Source organism: Tupaia chinensis, unplaced genomic scaffold, assembly GCF_000334495.1.
Source record: "Tupaia chinensis unplaced genomic scaffold, TupChi_1.0 Scaffold000561_1, whole genome shotgun sequence".
NCBI classification, from domain to species: Eukaryota; Metazoa; Chordata; class Mammalia; order Scandentia; family Tupaiidae; genus Tupaia; species Tupaia belangeri.
Window position 1 is genome coordinate 1,225,971 of NW_006160074.1, and position 19,790 is coordinate 1,245,760.

Here is a 19,790-nt window from a genome sequence, read left to right on the forward strand (position 1 = left end):
TTGCGGCATGGCCATCCCCCCTGGGGAGTGATTTCTCGCTTTCTGTCTCTCTATCTCTCTCTGCCTGTCTGGCGAGTGCACGCGCCCTATTGCAAAAACCTCTCCAAAAATAAAAAAATAAAAAAAAATGGGGGGTTAGGGGGTGAGAAGCCCGTGGCCCTTCCCAGAATCCCTCTACCCTGGTACCAGCCCCTCTGAGTCCCTACAAAGTGCCTGCCACAGAGCAAACAGGACAGAGATCAGGGTAAGGCACCCTGAGACTGAAAGTCAGGTTGGCTTTGGACAGATATCCTGACTTAACTTCCTCTGGGCAATCCAGAGCCCATGGCACCGGGAAGGGTGTTCACAGATGCAAATGGGCGACCCTCCGTTTTCACGATTTTACCCAAGCTCCTCCCCCTGGGCTCCCCCATGATCGAAGGTCCCCACCTGTGGGTGCATGCACTCCCCAGCATTTCTGCAGCCAGAAAGGTCTGCAGAACCTGGTTGGGTCCCTGCAGGCTGAGGTCCTGTGCTCCCGTGCCTGAAGGGCCTCGGCAGGTTCTGTCCAGCTGACAGCCCCAGTGTAGGGGCAGCCCGCCTTGGTGTGCCACGTGTGGGCCCCTCGGAGCCCCTGCCACCTGCTGGGGTATTCAGGCTGCGGGGATCGGGCCTGCTGCCGGTTGGTCCCACTGTCTGGGCCTGTTTGCAGTAGGGGCAGCTTTTCATTTTCTTCATTGCTTCTGGCACAGTCCAGGGGTCAGAGATGTGGGCAGGGCAGGAACCAGCAGATGGTATAGTGGTTACATTGCTGGAATCTCGTGCTCTCGTGTAGTCGACTACAGTTCAAGTCCTGGACCTGGTGGTTTAAAAACTCACGCCAGGGGCACGTGTGTGCATGCCCAAAATCCTGAGAAGAGAATGGAGAAGGGATTGCGGCGTGGCCATCTTCCCTGGGGGGTGATTTCTCGCTTTCTGTCTCTCTCTCTCTGTCTCTGTCTCCCCAGCAAGCACACGCACCTATAGCAAAAACCTCTATTAAAAGAGGGCACTAGACTCCCACATGGCCGACCATAGTTCAAGTCCCAGACCTGGCAGCTTGCTTTCTCACTTTCCTCCTCTCTCTCTCTTTCACGCACACACACACACACACACACACACATTGTCTCTCTCTCTCTCTGTCTCTCTCTTTGTCCCTCTCTGGTCAAAATAAAATAAAATAAATACATAAATAAAGTTTATTTAAAAATAAGAAAAGAAAAATGGGCAGGGCACGGTGGTCACACCTGTCTCTACTCATAATGCCTGAGTCCAGGAAGACTTGAGGGCGGGGCTGAGAGGATGGCAAGGCAGGGACACTCCCCCCCACACACACACCCCCATGGCATCCTCACACACAGGCTGACACTGCCTGTCGGCGTGGACAGTAGCCTGTTCGCCCCACGCAGTCTTCCTGCACGCCTCCGCTCGGGCCTCCTCGCAGCATGGTGTCCGGGTCCAGAGCAGGGCGGAAGTGCAGATGGCGATGTTCAGCTCTTGTCCCGGAAGTCACACGGCATCTTCTGCTCACTCTACTGGTCAAGACGGTCACAGAAGTCTGCCCAGGTCAAAGGGCAGTGGTGCAGCTTTGCACAGTCGGAGAACATGGGGGGAGATACTGTGGCCGCGTTTGCCGAGACCTCTGCATCACCACCTAAGCTTTCCGAAAACGCCCAGCAGACTCTGCGTCTTGTCCCGGGACACCACACGCCACCGCTGTGGCCCTCAGAACTGGGCCGTCTGCTGACCTCAGGAGGGAACGCCGTGACAAGAAGTGGAAGCCTGAGCGCTGGGGAGAGCTTACTGCAAGCAGGAAAGCCTGTCGGAGAGAGGGCCAGGCCCTCGGGAAGGAGGCTCCGGCAGAGGCGGTGAAGCCGGCCCAAGACAGAAGCCCGTGTCCGCAGAGCAGTGCAGCATCCCTGGTGGGGCCAAGTGGCTGGTGACACCTGGGCTTGGTGCGGATGCCGCCTGGCCGAGACTGTGGCTCTTGGGCGCCCCCTGTGGCTGCAGAACGTGAGGCACAGGAGCACCAGGTTAGAATCCGGGCACTCCATCCGGTCTGCACCAGGTCCCCAGGCAGTGTAGAGGAATGCCTCGGGAATGCCAGAAGGAGGCGTAAAGCCAAAGTGCGGCCACAGCGGGGACGCGAGGGCACGGCACACACAGACGTGGCCAGGTTCCGGTCCCCACCGCCCCCGCGACCTTGCACGCATGACAGCTCCAAGCCCCACTTTCTCACCTGCGACGTGGGGCTAACTCTAGGGCAGGGGTCATAGCCTACTTCGGGGATGAGTTTGAATCCAGCAAGGCGAAAATGGGGGACAGACACAGCCCCTCTCGAAATCCCCTGACATCCCTCCCAGCGTGAACACACACGGTTTCATGCACGGGCCATGAAGAGTGACTGGCGAGGGAAGCCAGGAGAGGTGTCTACACACACCTCTGCCTCAAGACACCGTCGCCCCTGCTGAGGTGGCCACAGCGTGGAGGGTGAGGGGGATCCTAGACCTGTTTACGCCGACTGGCTTTTCCTGCGTGGTTTTCATCTCGATCCTCTACAGTCTCAAAACCTGCTAATGGGTCTGCGTGTTGTGCAATTAATCGAGATGTATACATAAACCTCCCGGAGCAGCTCCGGCACCTAACAGGTGCTCAGCAAACGCGAGCTGGCTTGAAGGCTTAGTCTTGCTTGATCAGACTCACGTAGGAGGCTCGTTTTCAGCCAGTACAGCTGTCCTGGTTGATAAAATACCGAAACGTGTCTGCACCAGTGGGTAAATAGCTGTTGCTCCGTTTCCTGTGAGGGCTGCCCACTACCCAGGTGCTCTGGCCTCTCACCTGAGATCGCAGAATCTCCTCATGACCCAGCGACCCTTGAGGGATGACGCTGGTCCCATTGGGACCCCAGGACCCTGCTCAGGCTCGAGGCTGGGATCTGTTTGGATCACTTAGGAATTTCAGGGGCCCATGTCCGTGACTGTAAGGAACAGCCCATGCCTACCTCCCACCTGTCTCAGGCGGCATTTCCCTTGCTCCGGAGTGCGAGGCCATGTGCAGCCGGGGCCCGTTCATGGCAGCCAACTCCAAGACCTCAGATTGGGGTCCCAGGGCCTCCCCCAACCCCCACTCTCCCAGTTGCCCTGAAATACCCGCCCAGGCCGAGCGAGAATGAGTACATGCGCCCGGCAGGCTCAGCAGCCAGCCTGAAGCAGCTGACACAGTGTGAAATTTCTTTGAAGTCTTGGGTTTTGTCTCAGAAATACATGCGGATTCTGCATGCCGCTCCTTAATGTTTCCGTTTTCATCTACATCTAAAAATAGTGCTTTAAGTCACTTCCACGGAAGAAAGCTGACTCTCCAGGAACATCAAGGGCTTGTTCTGTGGCTCTGGCGACACCCTGAGCTCCCTGACATGGCTTCTGGGCACTTAGGCTGGACATTTGAAATGGGGCCCCATCCCTTAGAAATAGTCAGGGCTGGCCCGGTGCCTCTGAGCTGTGCTTGGACACCCTCTCAGAGCCTCTTCTGGTTCCTACCCTCTAAAACGGTGGTCAGCCCTGAACAGGGTCCAGGCCGATGGGGAGAGATGGTATCTGCCACTGCAGGTGGGCCGTAGGCTTGGCAATGTCAGGGGGCCTGGCTCCCACCTGCCTGGGAGTGGAAACAGCAGAGCCAGGGAAAGGCCACCCAGAGCTGTGCCCTGATGGTCCATAGCCCCCTGGACGTCACAGGGGTGCATGCCCATACCGCCCCTGTGTTCCTCCTAAGCTACCAACACTGAGGCTTTATCGCCCGAGCTGAAGAGGCTTTGTTTGTTTGTGTTGTTTGCCATAGGGTGCATGCGCTTGGCAGAGAGAGACGGAGAGAAGGAAAGTGAGAAATCACCCCCCAGGGGGACAGCCACACTGCAATCCCTTCTCCTCATTCTCTGGGATTCTGGACACACACACACACACGTGTGATTTTTCAGGCTGCCAAGTGTGGGGACTGAAACAGCAGTCTGCCCTGTGGGACCTAGCACCTAACCTCTGTGCCACCGGCTGGTCCCCAGCGCCGAAGAGTCCTAGTTATTTAACACTCCCTAGAGAGGGGATCACTCCAGGAAGTCCCGGTCATTCTCAAAATATTTGGAGGCTATTGTGGGAGCCGGGGCGATGCCGTCTCTAAGGCCACGCTGGGAGAGAACCGGGACTGAGGTGGAGGACCTGAGATGAGGCAGGGTGAGCAGAGTGAGGGAACTACTGCAGGGCCAGATTTCCCAGAGAGCAGGGTCTGCATTAACGGGTAGTGAGCTCCCTGTCGCTGCGGTACAGGCATAGGCGGCCGACTTCATATTAGGGAAGGCTAGAGGGAGTGGGGCTTATGTGTCTCCTGAAGGTCCTTTCCTCCCAGTCCCTGGTTCAGATCAGGAATGCTTTCTCCCCACTCCGGTCGCCAGGCCGGCTCACAGCCCCCAGTCCGCTCTCAGCTGAGGCCCTGCAGGGTGGGCAGGTGGGTGTGTGCGCTGGCAGACCGGGTGCCGGCACAGGTGCGGTAATCACCATCCTACATCCGGGTCCTAGAGATGGAATCAGCACCGCACATGCCCTGTCCGGGGCTGCCCCTCATTTCTGTGGTTTCCATTCTTCCCGAGCAAGCACCCAGGAGGGGAGTCCATCCTCTCGCAGCCCTGCTAAGTTCTGCATAAAGAATTTCTCATCCCTTCCCGGAGGGGCAGCTGTGACCTATTTCCAGGAAAGATTAGCGGTTGCGAAGCCAGCCCGGGGAAGCGGAAGTAAAAGCTCTCAGGAAGGTGAGTTATGGAGGACGCACCTGCCCCCCCGGGCACCCCTCACCTGACCTAACTCGCCAGGAAAATGTCAGAGAGGGGGGTGAGAGCGTGGATGCAGCTGTATTAGCGCACGAAAGAAGCCCAGTGGGATTTGGGGGTTTCTTCTAAACACATCATCGGAGGGGCTGGGATGGAGAAATACCTTGGAAGCATGACGCAGCTAGACCCTGAGTGGCAGGCTGGCACAGCCAGGGGGCTCTCGCCCAACCAGTGGGCAGCTGTCCGAGAACCCAGGGAGACAGCCACGCTGCGCCCCGGCTCACAGCTAAACTAAACAACTTGAAGACACGGGGCCCTTTCGGGAGCTCCAGGAATTGCAGGGCTGCGCCTCCTTGGAGCAGGTTGTGCACTGCACAGCCTGGGTTGCAGGCCTGAGGGCACCTCCCCTTCTCAGTCTGCAGAGGTAGTATTCCAGATGGCCAGCAGGTGGCAGGATGGCGCTCCAGACAAGACTCACCTTCTCCCTGCTCCCAGGCAGAAGCAATCTTGGAAAAGACCATCCGCTCTGTTTCTATTTCCCTAACTTCGTTTTATTATTAAAAAAAATTTTTTTTTAATTTTTAAAAAAATTTTGCATAAAAACCATATGTACTCATGTGTACACTCGCCAAGAAACAGAGAGAGACAGTGAGAGGAAAAGTAAGAAGTCACCCTCTGTGGGGATGGCCACATTGCAATCCCTTCTCCTCCACTCTCCTCTTGGGATTTTGGGCATGCACGCACATGTGCCCAGTGTGATTTTCAAGCCGTCAGATCTGGGACTTGAACCACAGTTTGCCATGTGTGAATCCAGTGCCTTAACCACCATACCATCTGCTGGCCCCCCTAAGTTTATTTCTAATCAAAATAATATGCCTTTTGGATGTCAGGTGCTTCTCTAGGACATGGCAAATCCCTCCTCTCAGGATTTGGGGCACACACGTACATGTACCCAGCGTGATCTTCAAGCCGCCCAGTCTGGGACTCCAACCATGGTCAACCACGTGAGATCCAGTGAGGGGTAGGGCATGGCATGGGCCGTATAACAAGGCGATTATAGAAACCCACCTGGCCTGGTGACTAGGACAGAAGCCAGCACTGCTGCAGCTCTTTATTTCTACTCGTCTATTACGAATTCACGTGCGCACATGCAGTAACTACCGTGGGTCGCCAATTCCACCTCCGTTAGCCTCCCTTCCCTCCCGTTAGCTGCAGAGGACTGTGAGCGGCCGACTGCATAGTCCAGGCTTCAGGTTACGGAGTAGCCAGAGGACAGAGTGACTCAGAATGCCACTCTAGGAGAACTAGTGTCACCCAGGGTGGACGCCGTTGCCCCAGAACCGAATACAATGACACTGAGACCTCCTGTCTGCCCTCTGACAGTTCCATACCTCCTCCGCTCTACTCTGTAAGGCCGGAGCGGTTGCGAAGCCAGCCCGGGGAAGCGGAAGTAAAAGCTCTCAGGAAGGTGAGTTATGGAGGACGCACCTGCCCCCCCGGGCACCCCTCACCTGACCTAACTCGCCAGGAAAATGTCAGAGAGGGGGGTGAGAGCGTGGATGCAGCTGTATTAGCGCACGAAAGAAGCCCAGTGGGATTTGGGGGTTTCTTCTAAACACATCATCGGAGGGGCTGGGATGGAGAAATACCTTGGAAGCATGACGCAGCTAGACCCTGAGTGGCAGGCTGGCACAGCCAGGGGGCTCTCGCCCAACCAGTGGGCAGCTGTCCGAGAACCCAGGGAGACAGCCACGCTGCGCCCCGGCTCACAGCTAAACTAAACAACTTGAAGACACGGGGCCCTTTCGGGAGCTCCAGGAATTGCAGGGCTGCGCCTCCTTGGAGCAGGTTGTGCACTGCACAGCCTGGGTTGCAGGCCTGAGGGCACCTCCCCTTCTCAGTCTGCAGAGGTAGTATTCCAGATGGCCAGCAGGTGGCAGGATGGCGCTCCAGACAAGACTCACCTTCTCCCTGCTCCCAGGCAGAAGCAATCTTGGAAAAGACCATCCGCTCTGTTTCTATTTCCCTAACTTCGTTTTATTATTAAAAAAAATTTTTTTTTAATTTTTAAAAAAATTTTGCATAAATTTTTTATTATTAAAAAAAAAATTTTTTTTAATTTTTAAAAAAATTTTGCATAAAAACCATATGTACTCATGTGTACACTCGCCAAGAAACAGAGAGAGACAGTGAGAGGAAAAGAAAGAAGTCACAAAAGTAAGAAGTCACCCTCTGTGGGGATGGCCACATTGCAATCCCTTCTCCTCCACTCTCCTCTTGGGATTTTGGGCATGCACGCACATGTGCCCAGTGTGATTTTCAAGCCGTCAGATCTGGGACTTGAACCACAGTTTGCCATGTGTGAATCCAGTGCCTTAACCACCATACCATCTGCTGGCCCCCCTAAGTTTATTTCTAATCAAAATAATATGCCTTTTGGATGTCAGGTGCTTCTCTAGGACATGGCAAATCCCTCCTCTCAGGATTTGGGGCACACACGTACATGTACCCAGCGTGATCTTCAAGCCGCCCAGTCTGGGACTCCAACCATGGTCAACCACGTGAGATCCAGTGAGGGGTAGGGCATGGCATGGGCCGTATAACAAGGCGATTATAGAAACCCACCTGGCCTGGTGACTAGGACAGAAGCCAGCACTGCTGCAGCTCTTTATTTCTACTCGTCTATTACGAATTCACGTGCGCACATGCAGTAACTACCGTGGGTCGCCAATTCCACCTCCGTTAGCCTCCCTTCCCTCCCGTTAGCTGCAGAGGACTGTGAGCGGCCGACTGCATAGTCCAGGCTTCAGGTTACGGAGTAGCCAGAGGACAGAGTGACTCAGAATGCCACTCTAGGAGAACTAGTGTCACCCAGGGTGGACGCCGTTGCCCCAGAACCGAATACAATGACACTGAGACCTCCTGTCTGCCCTCTGACAGTTCCATACCTCCTCCGCTCTACTCTGTAAGGCCGGGCTCAGTCTGCACATTTCGGCCCTCGCTAGACAGCCGGTTCTCCACCATTGAGGGTGACCAGCAGGGGAGCAGGAGGCCAGGAGAGGGGAGGGACTCATCTTGCTTGTGTCCACTCCTACCTGTGTGACCCCAGCAGTGACCTTGCCTTTCACATCTAATTCCAGAAACTTCTTTCGCAGTTCCAGAGCCTGCTCCATCGTACCCCTATGGAGGCGACACCACCAGCTAGACGGTGCCCTTTCCTCGGGATCAGAGTCTCAGCTCTATGAAACCCTGCTCGAGCTCCCGAGGGGCCAGGAGCAGCACCCCCGCCCAGCCCCATCGCCCTTCTCCTCAGATGTCAGGGTGACCGCTGTGACGAGCCCATCTAAGCTCTGTGAGGCCAGCACTGGTTGGCCAGGCAGGCAGTGGCCCCTCCAAGGGGTCTGAACCCTTGTCTGTGGGCACCTACTTCTCCTGGCCCCGGGGAGTAGGTGTCTCCCACTGTGCTGCCCCTGGATTTCCTGATCGTCCGTTCCACCCCTGTCATCCTCCAGTACCAGACTCGCTAACCGTCTGTCTCTGCAATAAACTACTCTAAGGTAACCCCTATTTCCATGACTGGATCCCAGCCCACACAGCCATGAGCGGGTCCGTCTCATCAGTCCAGTTCTCAGAACTTGAGACAAACGTGGAGAGGGATTATGCTCAAATTCTTACTGAAAAACAAAAAGTTAAATTCTGGCCAGCAGGTGCTATGGAGGTTGAGGAACTGCATCTCCCACAGGCGACTGCATGGTCAAGTCCTGGACCCGGTGGGTTGAAAACCATGCTGGGTGCATGTGTATGTGCCCAACATCCCAACGAGAGCACGGAAAAGGGGCTGGGTTGTGGCCATCCACGCAGTTAAATCACCAAATACTTTGTAATGCACGTCACAGGAAGTGAGTAGGATTTACATGAGCAAACTACGAAATGTCAGAGAGCAATATCAACTACACCTGAGCATGGGCCAGCAGGTGGCATGGGGATTACGGTGCTGGATTCCCACATGGCCAACCACAGTTCGAGACCCGGTCCTGGCAGCTCGAAAATCACACCAGGCATGTGTGCGTGCGTGCCCAGAATCCCAGGAGAATGGAGGAGCAGGGGGGTGATTTCTCACTTTCCCCCTCACTATCTCTCCCCCTGCTTCTCTCCATGGAGGGAATGTGCCCTATGGCAACAACCTTAAAAAAAAAAAAAAAAAAACAAAAAACATTAAAAAAAAAAAAAAAAAAAAAAGAACTTGAGCCAAGAGAGATACACGTTACTTCAGAAAGAAGGTAAGCGTATTTAAGACATCAGTACCCTCCCATATTAGTTTACAAATGTCATGAAATCCCATTCCACCAACCTCAGGGTTAGAACTCACGCCGGGCGCATGTGCGTGCGTGCCCAAGATCCCGAGAGGAGAATGGAGGAGAAGGGATTGAGGCGTGACCATCTCCCCTGGGGGGGGTGATTTCTCGCTTTCTGTCTCTATGTCTCTCTCTCTGTCTGTCTGGCGAGCGCACGCGCCCTATATCGAAAACCCCTCGAAAAAAAAAGAAAGGCACTGTCCTGTTTAAGAATCACGTTTGGGGCCAGCAGGTGGCGTGGTGGTTAAGAGCGCTGGACTCCCACATGGCTAACTATGGTTCGAGTCCCAGACCTGACGGCTTGCTTTCTCACAGTCTCTCTCTCTCCCCCTCTCTCTGGTAAAATTAAAATAAATAAGGAAATAAAGTTAAATAAAATAATTCTGAAAAAAAAAAGAATCCCGTTTGTGGGACCAGCTCGTGGCGTGTAGTTAGGGTGATGAACTCCTACGTGGTCAGCTACAGTTCAAGTCCCAGGCCTGAGGCTTGCTATCTCACTTTCTCTCTCTCTCTCTCTGGGGAGTGCATGTGCCCCCTAGCAAAATTTAAAAAATAGTAAGTTAAATGAAATATTGATATATTTAAAAGAAGAGTCACGTTCATTTTTTTTTCCACCGGAGAGCTCTTGCCAGTGCACGCGGGGTGGGGTGGCTAAAACAGAAGTAGGTGGGCCAGTGGTTAAAGCGCTGGATCCCACATGGCCAGTGGTGCGGTTGAGTCTGAACCCAGCAGCTTGAAAAACATGGCAGGTGCATGTGCGGGGGTGCCCACAATCCTAAGAGGAGAACGGAGAAGAGATCACAGTGTGGCCGTCCTCTTCCTGCTCAAAAAGGGGGCTTTCTCACTCTCTCTCTCCCGTCTCTCTCTGGTAAGCACACACGCCCTACGGCAAATTTTTAAAATAAAATAAAATAATGAAGTGCAGTCTTCCTGGTTCCAAGAGCCATCCACAAGACTTTGGAGCTGCAGGGACGCATGGGATGTGAGGGGAAGGGCCAGCAAGATCTGAGCCCTAAACAGGGAAGCCCAGAGAACAGCTAGCAATGGCACAGAACTCTCTGGTCTCCACGTTTACCAGTGAAGGGCAAGAGGAGGACCGACCGGCAGTCTCGACTGCTTGCCATCGGAGAGGAGGGCGTTTGCAGTGTGAGTCCAGCCAAACCAACCGATCCCCAGAAAAGCACCCGCACTCTTCATGGGAAGAGAACTCTCTCTCTATACTCAACGTGCCACCCAGCGTGCTCGCTACTCAATAAAAAATTTCCCAGAGATGATGAGGAAATGGGAAAATAGGACCCAAGGGCTAGAGAAAAATAATGTGATAGACACTCGCATGGCAAAGACCTCGGTGTAAGGCCGGAAGTATAACGCAGGCATGGAGACGTGCTCCAGGACCCAGACGGGAAATCGTAACTAACAAAGGTATTAAAAAATCACATCCGAGACATGCCAACTCTAAAACAACCAAGTAAAAAGTCTAGAACTGGGGACCAGCAGTTAGTGTAATGGCTATGTCACTGGACTGCCATGTAATCGACCGAGGTTCAAGTCCTGGACCTGGTGGCTTAAATTCATTCCTGGCACGTGTGCATGCGTGCCCAAGATCCTGAAATAAAATAAAATAAAATAAAATAAAATAAAATAAAATAAAATGTCTAGAACTGGAAAGTCCAATACATGAAACGAACAATCCGCAGGGTCTCACAATGGCAAACTGGGTATGGCAGAAGGACCAGTGAGCTCGACAGGCGGAAAGTAGTCGGCAGGGAAAATGAGATGAACTAACAGGACCGCAGACATCTGCAGGGAAACGTCCATTTTCCTGACACACATGGTTCCCATCTTTTTGTAAAATCAAGAATTATTTTATTTAACTTTATGTATGTATGTATGTATTTTTAATTTTTGACCAGAGAGGGACAGAGTGAGAGAGGAGAGAGAGAGAGAGAAATAGAGCGAAAGTGAGAAAGCAAGTGGCCAGGTCTCGGACTCGAACCGTGGTCAGCCATGTAGGAGTCCAGTGCCCTTAACCACCATGCCACCTGCCGGCCCCAAATTGCAATCTGGAAAGGAGGGAAAACTGATACTGAAGCAGGACAATTATGTGAAAAACCATTGGCTGAAAATGTCCCAAACTCGGTGGAAACAGAATTGAATATCCCAGAAGTTCACTGAGCCCCAGAAAGGGAAAAGACAAACGGACACCACACCGAGACTCAGCAGAGTCTAAGGACCAAAGAGAAAGGGAGAACCCTGAAAACAGCCAGTGAAAACCAGGTAGACAACAGCAAACAAGCAGAAAACCCGAAACCCACGTGTCACACAGCAGAGCGGAACAGACGTGGTGGCTGAACAAGTTCCCACCAGAGTGGACGGAGGCCGACGTCTAACCCGTACATCTTTAATGCGCTGAGAGAAAAGAAAAATCAGGAATGACACGGCCGACCATGGTTTGAGTCCCAGATCCAGCAGCTTGAAACTCACATTGGGCGCATGTACACGTGTGCCCAACATCCCAAGAGGGGACTGGAGGAGAGGGGACTGGGATGTGTCCATGCCCCCAGGTGACTTCTCATTTTCTCTTTTCTCTGTGTCTCTCTACGGTAAGCTCATACTTCCCTAAGCAATTATCGCTCTTAAAGAAAAAATAACTGGGGGACCAGCAGATGGTGGAATGGCTACGTCGCTGGACTACTACATAGCCGACCGTCGTACAAGTTCCAGACCTGGCCACTTGAAACTCACACCAGGCAGGTGTGCCTGCGTTCCCCAAACCCCGGAAGGAGAATCGAGAAGGACTTGCAGCATGGCCATCCCCCCAGGGTCACTTCTTTCTCTCTTTCTATGGCAAGTACACATACCCTGTAGCAAACACCTGTTTTAAGAAAAAAAAAAAATGATGAATATCCTTAAGATATCTAGAAAATGTTCCAATGATGGGAAATTAAATAACACATCTTTAACTCATTGGTCAAAGAAGAAATCAGAGAGGAAATGATAAAATCATTTGAAATGAGCAATAATGAAACTATAGCATCTCAAACAGAACGTGGAACGTTGCTAGAGCAGGGTTCAGAAATGCATACCTAGAGTTGCGATGAAGTGAATGAAGCCACTTGGTGTGTTGCGTTTCATTGTAGCAGCTTCAGCAAACTGATACAGTGCGTCAGTCACCAATAAAGCAATCTGCTTCTAGGAGAAATGGCTGGTTCTCGGACTGGAGACAGAAGTACGCAGGTAAGCCCAGAACATCTTATGGTCCTAGAAAGGAAGGAACAGCTCAAGAACAAAACAAAAGATCCCCGCGCGTTGATGAATTATGTGAAAGGAGAGTTAAGAGTCAGCTGGAAGAGTTCCCCATGGGCCGCGCCCGACTCTTCTCAGCAATAACATTAATACAGTCCTACCGAGTTAGAGCCCAAAGCATCAAAGAATGTCCGTGAGTCCAGCTGATACAAACCAATGCTGCAATCAATGACTAAACGGGGGAGACAGCTGTGCATGCAGAAGAATTCCCCAACAATCCACGCAGGTCCCTGCCCTTGGAGCGGAGGTAACACCCTGCCCCGCCGGGTGGGCTGCATGTCACGGCTGTCTTCCAGCCCACGGGAGTGGAAAGAGAGGGGAGGAGTGGGGACGACTGCGGAGACCTGACACGCAGCAGCTCGCTCAGGTGACCACGGCGAGCAGTAACAGTCATAAGAACCCTCGGCATGACGCCATGAGAACGGCACGTGACCTCGGTGGTCCTCCACCCAATACCCACGTCTTCGGTCATATCATTAAAGATGAGACTCACCCCACTAATGGGGTACCCTACAAAACCCCAGAGGCCTCCAAACTGCCAAGGTCATCAAAAATAAGGCATGTCTCTGGAACAGCCACAACCAACAGCAGAAGAGACCTAACAACTAAATGCGGCGAGGTATTCTGGACGGACTTCTAGAACAGAAGGACTTTTGGGAAAACCTAAGGACATGGGAATGAACGATGCACTCCAGTTACTAGTAAGGTGCTAAGGGCCAGGAGGGCATGATAGTGACACACTGCACCCCACAGGACCCCTGAGCACACCAGGTATGTGGGTTGCCCATGATCAGGACTAGTTAAAGCAGTGTGGGTCATTGCGTGAAGACCATTTCGGGGTACCTCCCTCCTCTCTTGCTCTCTCTCATGGAAAAAATAACTTTAAAAATGACAAGAATAGGGCCAGCAGGTGGCACGGAGGTTGAGATGCTGGGTCCCATATGACCGATTGTGGATTTGAATACCAGATACAGCAATGAGGAACACACTGGGCATATGTGCATGCCCAAAGTCCCAAGAGGAGAACTGAGAAGAAGGGATTATAGTGTGGCCATCCCCCTGGGAGTGTGGTTTCTCACTTTCCCTCTCTCTGGTCAGTGCATGTTGCATGTGCCCTATAGCAAAAAGAAAAGAAAAGAAAAGAAAAGAAAAGAAAAGAAAAGAAAAGAAAAGAAAAGAAAAAAGAACAGAAAAGAAAAGCACTAAAAATGAACAATAAAGCATGGCATCAGTATCGGTTCAACTGTAACAAATGAAAGATAGGAAGGTAAGACGTTAATAACAGGGAACCCTGGCGAGAGGTGCGTGGGACCTTGCTGTCTTCTCAATTTTTCTGGAAATCCAAAACTGCAAAACATAAAATATATTAAAAACAGGAAAACATTGGCAGGTGAAATTTAGCAACATATAAGAACAATGATACATTGTGACTAAGTGAGGTTCTTCCCAGTTAAGCAAATTTGTTTAAATATCCCAAAGTGGACCATGTAATTCACCTGTTAAGGGAATAAGAAAAAAAAAAAAAACCTATCTGATCATCTCAACAGATGCAGAAAAACAGTATTTGACAGAATTCAACACCCATCCTTGCCAAAAAACAAACAAACAAACAAACAAGAAACCACTTTAAATGAAGTAGCAGTAGCTAGAAACTGCTTCCCTTAAAATGAAGTAGCAGTAGCTAGAAACTGCTTCCACCTTATAAAAGCTATCTAGGGGCCGGCAGACGGTATGGTCGTTAAGGTGCTGGACTCCTACATGGCTGACTGCGGTTCGAGTCGTGGACCCAGAGACTTGAAAATCAAGCTGGGTGTGTGTGTGCGTGCGTGCCTCAAATCCCAGGAGGAGAATGGAGGAGAAGGGATTGCAGCGTGGCCATCCCCTCTGGGGGAGTGATGTCTCACTTTCCTTCTCTCTATCTGTGTCTCTCTCCAGCAATCACACATGTCCTATGGCCAAAAACAAACAAACAACAACAAGAAAGCTATGTACATCTAAGAGAAACTTTTGTTAATTTCATAGCAACGAACAGAAAAATCTTTTCCTCCAAAATGAGCACCAGGATGAGAATATCCCGTCTTGCTACTTCTACTGAACATTGTACTAATAATTCTAGCTAGTGCACTAAGAAAAAAAGGAACAAAAAAAACCATGAAAATTAGAAAGAAAAAAGCTGCCAGAGTGTGTACAGGAATGATTCTGTCAGTCATGGGCAGGTCCTAAGAGTCTGGCTTGACCCAGCAGAGGGTCTCTAGTGAGGAAAAGAGAAGTCATAATCCCTCTGGGTGGCTGGCTGGGTCTGGTGCAATGGTTCGGAAATTACCAGTCCCGTAAGCCAGCCAAAACAGAGCTCAGCTGTGGATGGTCAGGGCCTTCCCTTGTTTTTCTAACAGAAAACAGAGGGCACCCTTATTACTGGAAGATGCAATCTACAGCCTTGACAGTCTTTTCCACAACTCCTGACAGTGACAAAGCATAGTCGACAAGCAAGGAAGTTGGAAAATGTCAACAAACAATAGTGGATTTACCAATAATCCAGATACTGGAATGACAAGGACTTAAAAAAATAATTATGATTAACATAAGCAAATGAGTGGGGAGAAAGATACACAAAATAGATAAAAGATGGAGAATTCCAATAGAGAATTGTTTAAATTATCCAATGATCGTTCTAGAATTAAAAAAAAAAAAAGAAAAATAGGCTTTTATGACCTTGGTGGATGGGTTTAACAGCAGATTCAACACAGTATATGACAAACCTTTAGACCTAAGTCCTAATACGTGTCATTGGAGCACCCGAAGGAAAGGAGAAAGGAATGAGGCAAGAACAACATTTGAATACACAGTGCCTAAGAACTTTCCAAACATCACAGGTTCAGTTTTATTAAATACAGCAAAACCCAAGCAGGATAAATGCAAGATAAACCACAAGTAGCCTCATAATAAACTGCTGGAAACCAAAGAAAGTAGCCAGAGCAAAGAGGAACTAGGCCCTTAAAGAAGTAACAGTAGGACGGACAACTGACTCTCACCAGAATCTATGGAAGCCAGAAAAACAAAATGGCCAACTTCATATCTTAACCCCACCAAAAATTAAAGGTGTAAAGGCATTTTTTCATGAAAATAAAAACAAAATCACTTCCCTCAAACTAATATTACAGGAAATTGAAAAGGGATCTTTCAGGGTGAAGGAAAGCGACCCTGGAGAGGACAGACTACAGGAAAGGGTGAACAGGGCTATATGTAGGTCAATATAAAACAATGCTGATTCCTCAACTCAGTAATGATCATGTATCTTGAGCGGATGTATGAGTACGAATCTACGACAATGCACAAAGGACAAGAGTGGATACTATGGAGTTAAGGGGCTGTCAGGCCGTTTCTTATGACTTCATTTTATTTACGTATTTAGCTAGTTAGTTTAATTTGACCAGAGACAGAGAGAGAGAGAGAGAAGGAAAGTGAGAAAGCAAGCTGCCAGATCTGGGACTTGAACCATAGTTGACCATGTGGGAGTCCAGTGCCTTAACCACTATGCCACCTGCCTGTGGCCCCTGTTGTAAAGTTCTTAAATGGAGAGTTCTTAGGTTATTCAAGAAGTGAAAGTAAGATCTTAATGTAAACTGCAATCATTCAGGGATGCAGTTTAGATTCACTAAAAGAAGGAGAAGAATATGTATCTAAGAACCTAACATAAGTGAAAAGATGTAAAATTAGTTGGTAAGTCAAGAAAGGCAGGAAAGGAGGACTTAAGAAACAAAGAATAGTTGGTTCAAATGAAAATTAAATCATAGGACGGAACGTTCCATATATCAGTAATTACATTAATTACAAAGAGTCCAATCAAACAGGTAAAATTATCAGATCCAGCCCCACAGCCTAGTGGTTAAAGGAGTCAGGTTAAGGGAGTCATGGCTGACCATGGCTCAAATCCTAGCCCTGAGGTTTGCAAAACACGCCAGGTGCATGTATGTGCATGCCCAAATTTCCAACAGGGTGGAGGAATGGAGGAGAAGGGACTGCAGCATGGCAGTGCATCATGGGAGGGTGCTTTCTCTCTCCCTACTCCTGTTTCTCTCTCTTGCAAGCAAATATGCTTTCTGCAAATTAAAAAAAAGTAAAAATTTTCAGATTAGACAAAGAAGACAAGAGCCATCTATCGGTTGTTTATCAGAGACACACAGGACATATGAGGACACAAATTGAAAGCAAAAGAGATGCTGCTTGAAACAAAGAGCTGGTGTGGTTACATTACCATCAGATAAAGTATAGAGAGAGTCAAAGGCAAGAAGTACTATTAATGCATGAAGTTAGCAGGAACTTTCCAAAGCGTGTGTGCTTTTCATTTCAAAGCTTCAGGGTCTTAAAAAAGTTAATAAAAAATGAGTATTTTGAAAAAACGCTGTGCCTGGATTACCCCCCAAAAATTTTAAGAATTATTTTATTTTAATTTCATTCATTGTCATTATTTCATTTTATTGAAGTTGACCAGAGAGCAACAAAGAGAGAGAAAGAAAGTGAGAATGCAAGCTGCCAGGTCCAGGACTCAAACCACAGTCAGCCGTAGGAGAGTCCAGCTGCCCTAACCAGCACGTCACCTGCCAGCCTACAAAATATTTTTGCACCCATATAAGCTTGTACTTTAACTCTATCTTTTCCATGAACTCTCTTAAGTATCTTGGTAAGCAAAGCAAAAGTTACAGAATTTTTCCAAAAAGGCATGAGCAAACTCGAAGTCAGAGTTACGGACTTTAACACATTTTCCTAGTAAACAACAGAACAGCCCAGCAAACAAACCAAAAAACGTGATATGTCAAACACTTAATCAACACAATTAACCACATTCATCTAATTAACATATATATGTGACGTAAATACAATGAAAATTCGCAGGCTATCCACACTGAAACTGTACAACAAGTGGAGTGGAATGATATAAGACCTAAATAAATACATTGACTTTCTGTTTAACGAAGGGAAGATTCAATATTGTTTCTCTCCAAATACCAATAGCTCCCCAACTTATGGTTTTGGCGCAAAGACAGAAGAATGAGGTAAGAGAGAGCCCAGCAATAGACTCAGACTTGAATGGACAATTGATTTATCTCTCTCTGTCTCTCTCTGTCTCTCTCACACACTCTCTTAATTGCCAGATTTTATGTGCAGTTGCCAAAGACAGTGGTATGGAGGGAAAAAGATTCCCCAATGGGGCATGGCCACACCACAATCCCTTCTCAATTTCCCCATTCCATCAGAATTTGGGACATGCATATACACCCACCTGGCATGTTTGGCAAGTTGCCACATCAGAATTTGGGGCATGCATGTACACCCACCTGGCATGTTTGGCAAGTTGCCAGGGCTGGGATTCAAATCATGGTCAGCCATGAGGGATCTGGCTCCTTTAACCGCTAAACTCCAGGACTGGCCCATCAGTTGATTTTTGATAATGGTGTCACTGCAATCCAGGCAGTAAAGACTGCCTTTTAAGTGAATGTTCTAATGTTCTTAAGTCAAATGGGCGTCCTTATGAGAAAAAAATGAACCTTGATTCCTCCTTCATATCATACTCCAAATTAATTTGCCATCGATCCTAGATCTAAATGTGAATGATGAAACAACAGAACAACTAAAAGAAAACAGAAGAATATACCCTTGGGATAAGCAAACAAATATCAAACCAAAACCACTAAGCATAAAGTATACTTCAAAATTAAAAACTTTTGTTTATTTATTTAATTTATTGAGGCATTTATTTATTGATTGATTTACTTATTATTTTGAGAGAGAGATTTTTGCCATAGTGCATGTGCACTCACCAGAGAGACAGAGAAAGACAGAGTGACAGAAAGCAAGAAATCACCCCCCCAGGGGAAATGGCCACTCTGCAATCCCTTCTTCTCCATTCTCATGGGAATTTGGGCAAGCACACACAACATCCAGTGAGTTTTAACTCACTAGGTCCAGGACTCAAACGGCAAGTTCCCCAACATAAACGTTACGCCATCTGCTGGTCCCTACTTCCATTTTTTAAAAAATATTCTTTCATTACTTATTTTTTTTCTTTCAACAGAAACTTTATTCAGCTCATTCAGAAAACATTGATAAAATAAATGTCAGTTGCAAATGCACAGATACAGGTAATATTTATAACAATATCTTACAGATACACACTAATAATAAACTAGTTTCACAAAAGATTATAAACACTTTGCACACTAGCAAGTCTTTTCTTTCAGGCAAAAATTTCTGTTCAGTAAAGGTCATCAAGAGAGTGAGAAGGCAAGCCACATACTGGAAGAAGACCGTTGGCAATATCTGCAACTGACAAGCCAATAAAACAACCAAATTAAATATTGAGGGGAAACACCTGAGCACGTCACAAAAGAGGATGTCCAAGTGACCAATATACATGTGAGAAGGTGGTCATCACCATCGCTCATCAGGACAAAGTCTATTAAAACCACAACACACCACACACTCTCTAGAACGAACGAAAATACGAAGCCTTGTGAAGAATGTGGAAGACTGATGATTCTCCGTATATTGTTTGTTGGAGTGGAAATTGGTCCAGCTATCTTGGAGAACTGTTTGGGGAGTCTGTAGAAAGTTAAGCATCTGTCTATCCCAACACCAAGCAATTGGAATGCTAGATAGCTACCCAAGAGATATTGGTACATGCAAAATGTTTACAGCATCATTGTTCAAAATAGCCAAGAATTATGCACAAGCCGAATGTCCATCCACAGCAAAATGAATCATTGGTAGATTCACACAATGAAATAGCACCCAGCAAGGAGAGGAACACACTTCTGCTAGTCTCAGCACCATGATGAATTACACAGATATAATGGTGAGCAAAGGAGAAGACATGACCACCTATGAACTGTATGGTTTTGTTTATATGAAGTTCAAGAATGAGCAAAACTCGAGGGCCAGCAGGTGGCGAGGTGGTTAAGGGTGCTGGACTCCCATATGGCCGACTGTGATTCAAGGGCAAGACCTGGTGGCTTGCTTTCTCACTGTCCCTCTCCTCTCTCTCTCACTCTGTCCCTCTCTGGTCAAATTAAAAATAAATAAATAAATAAAGTTAAATAAAATAATTATTTTTTATTAATTTTTAAAATTGTTATTCAGACATCAAATCACTATACATCATTTAGATTGTGAAGAGGCTTTAACCAGCATGATACACACCTCAGTTCAGCCCAGTCAAGACTATTACACAAATCCTCATCAACAGATAAAAAACTTTATCTGTGTCCCACAAGTGTCTTACCTCTCCATTTTCCCCCAAAATT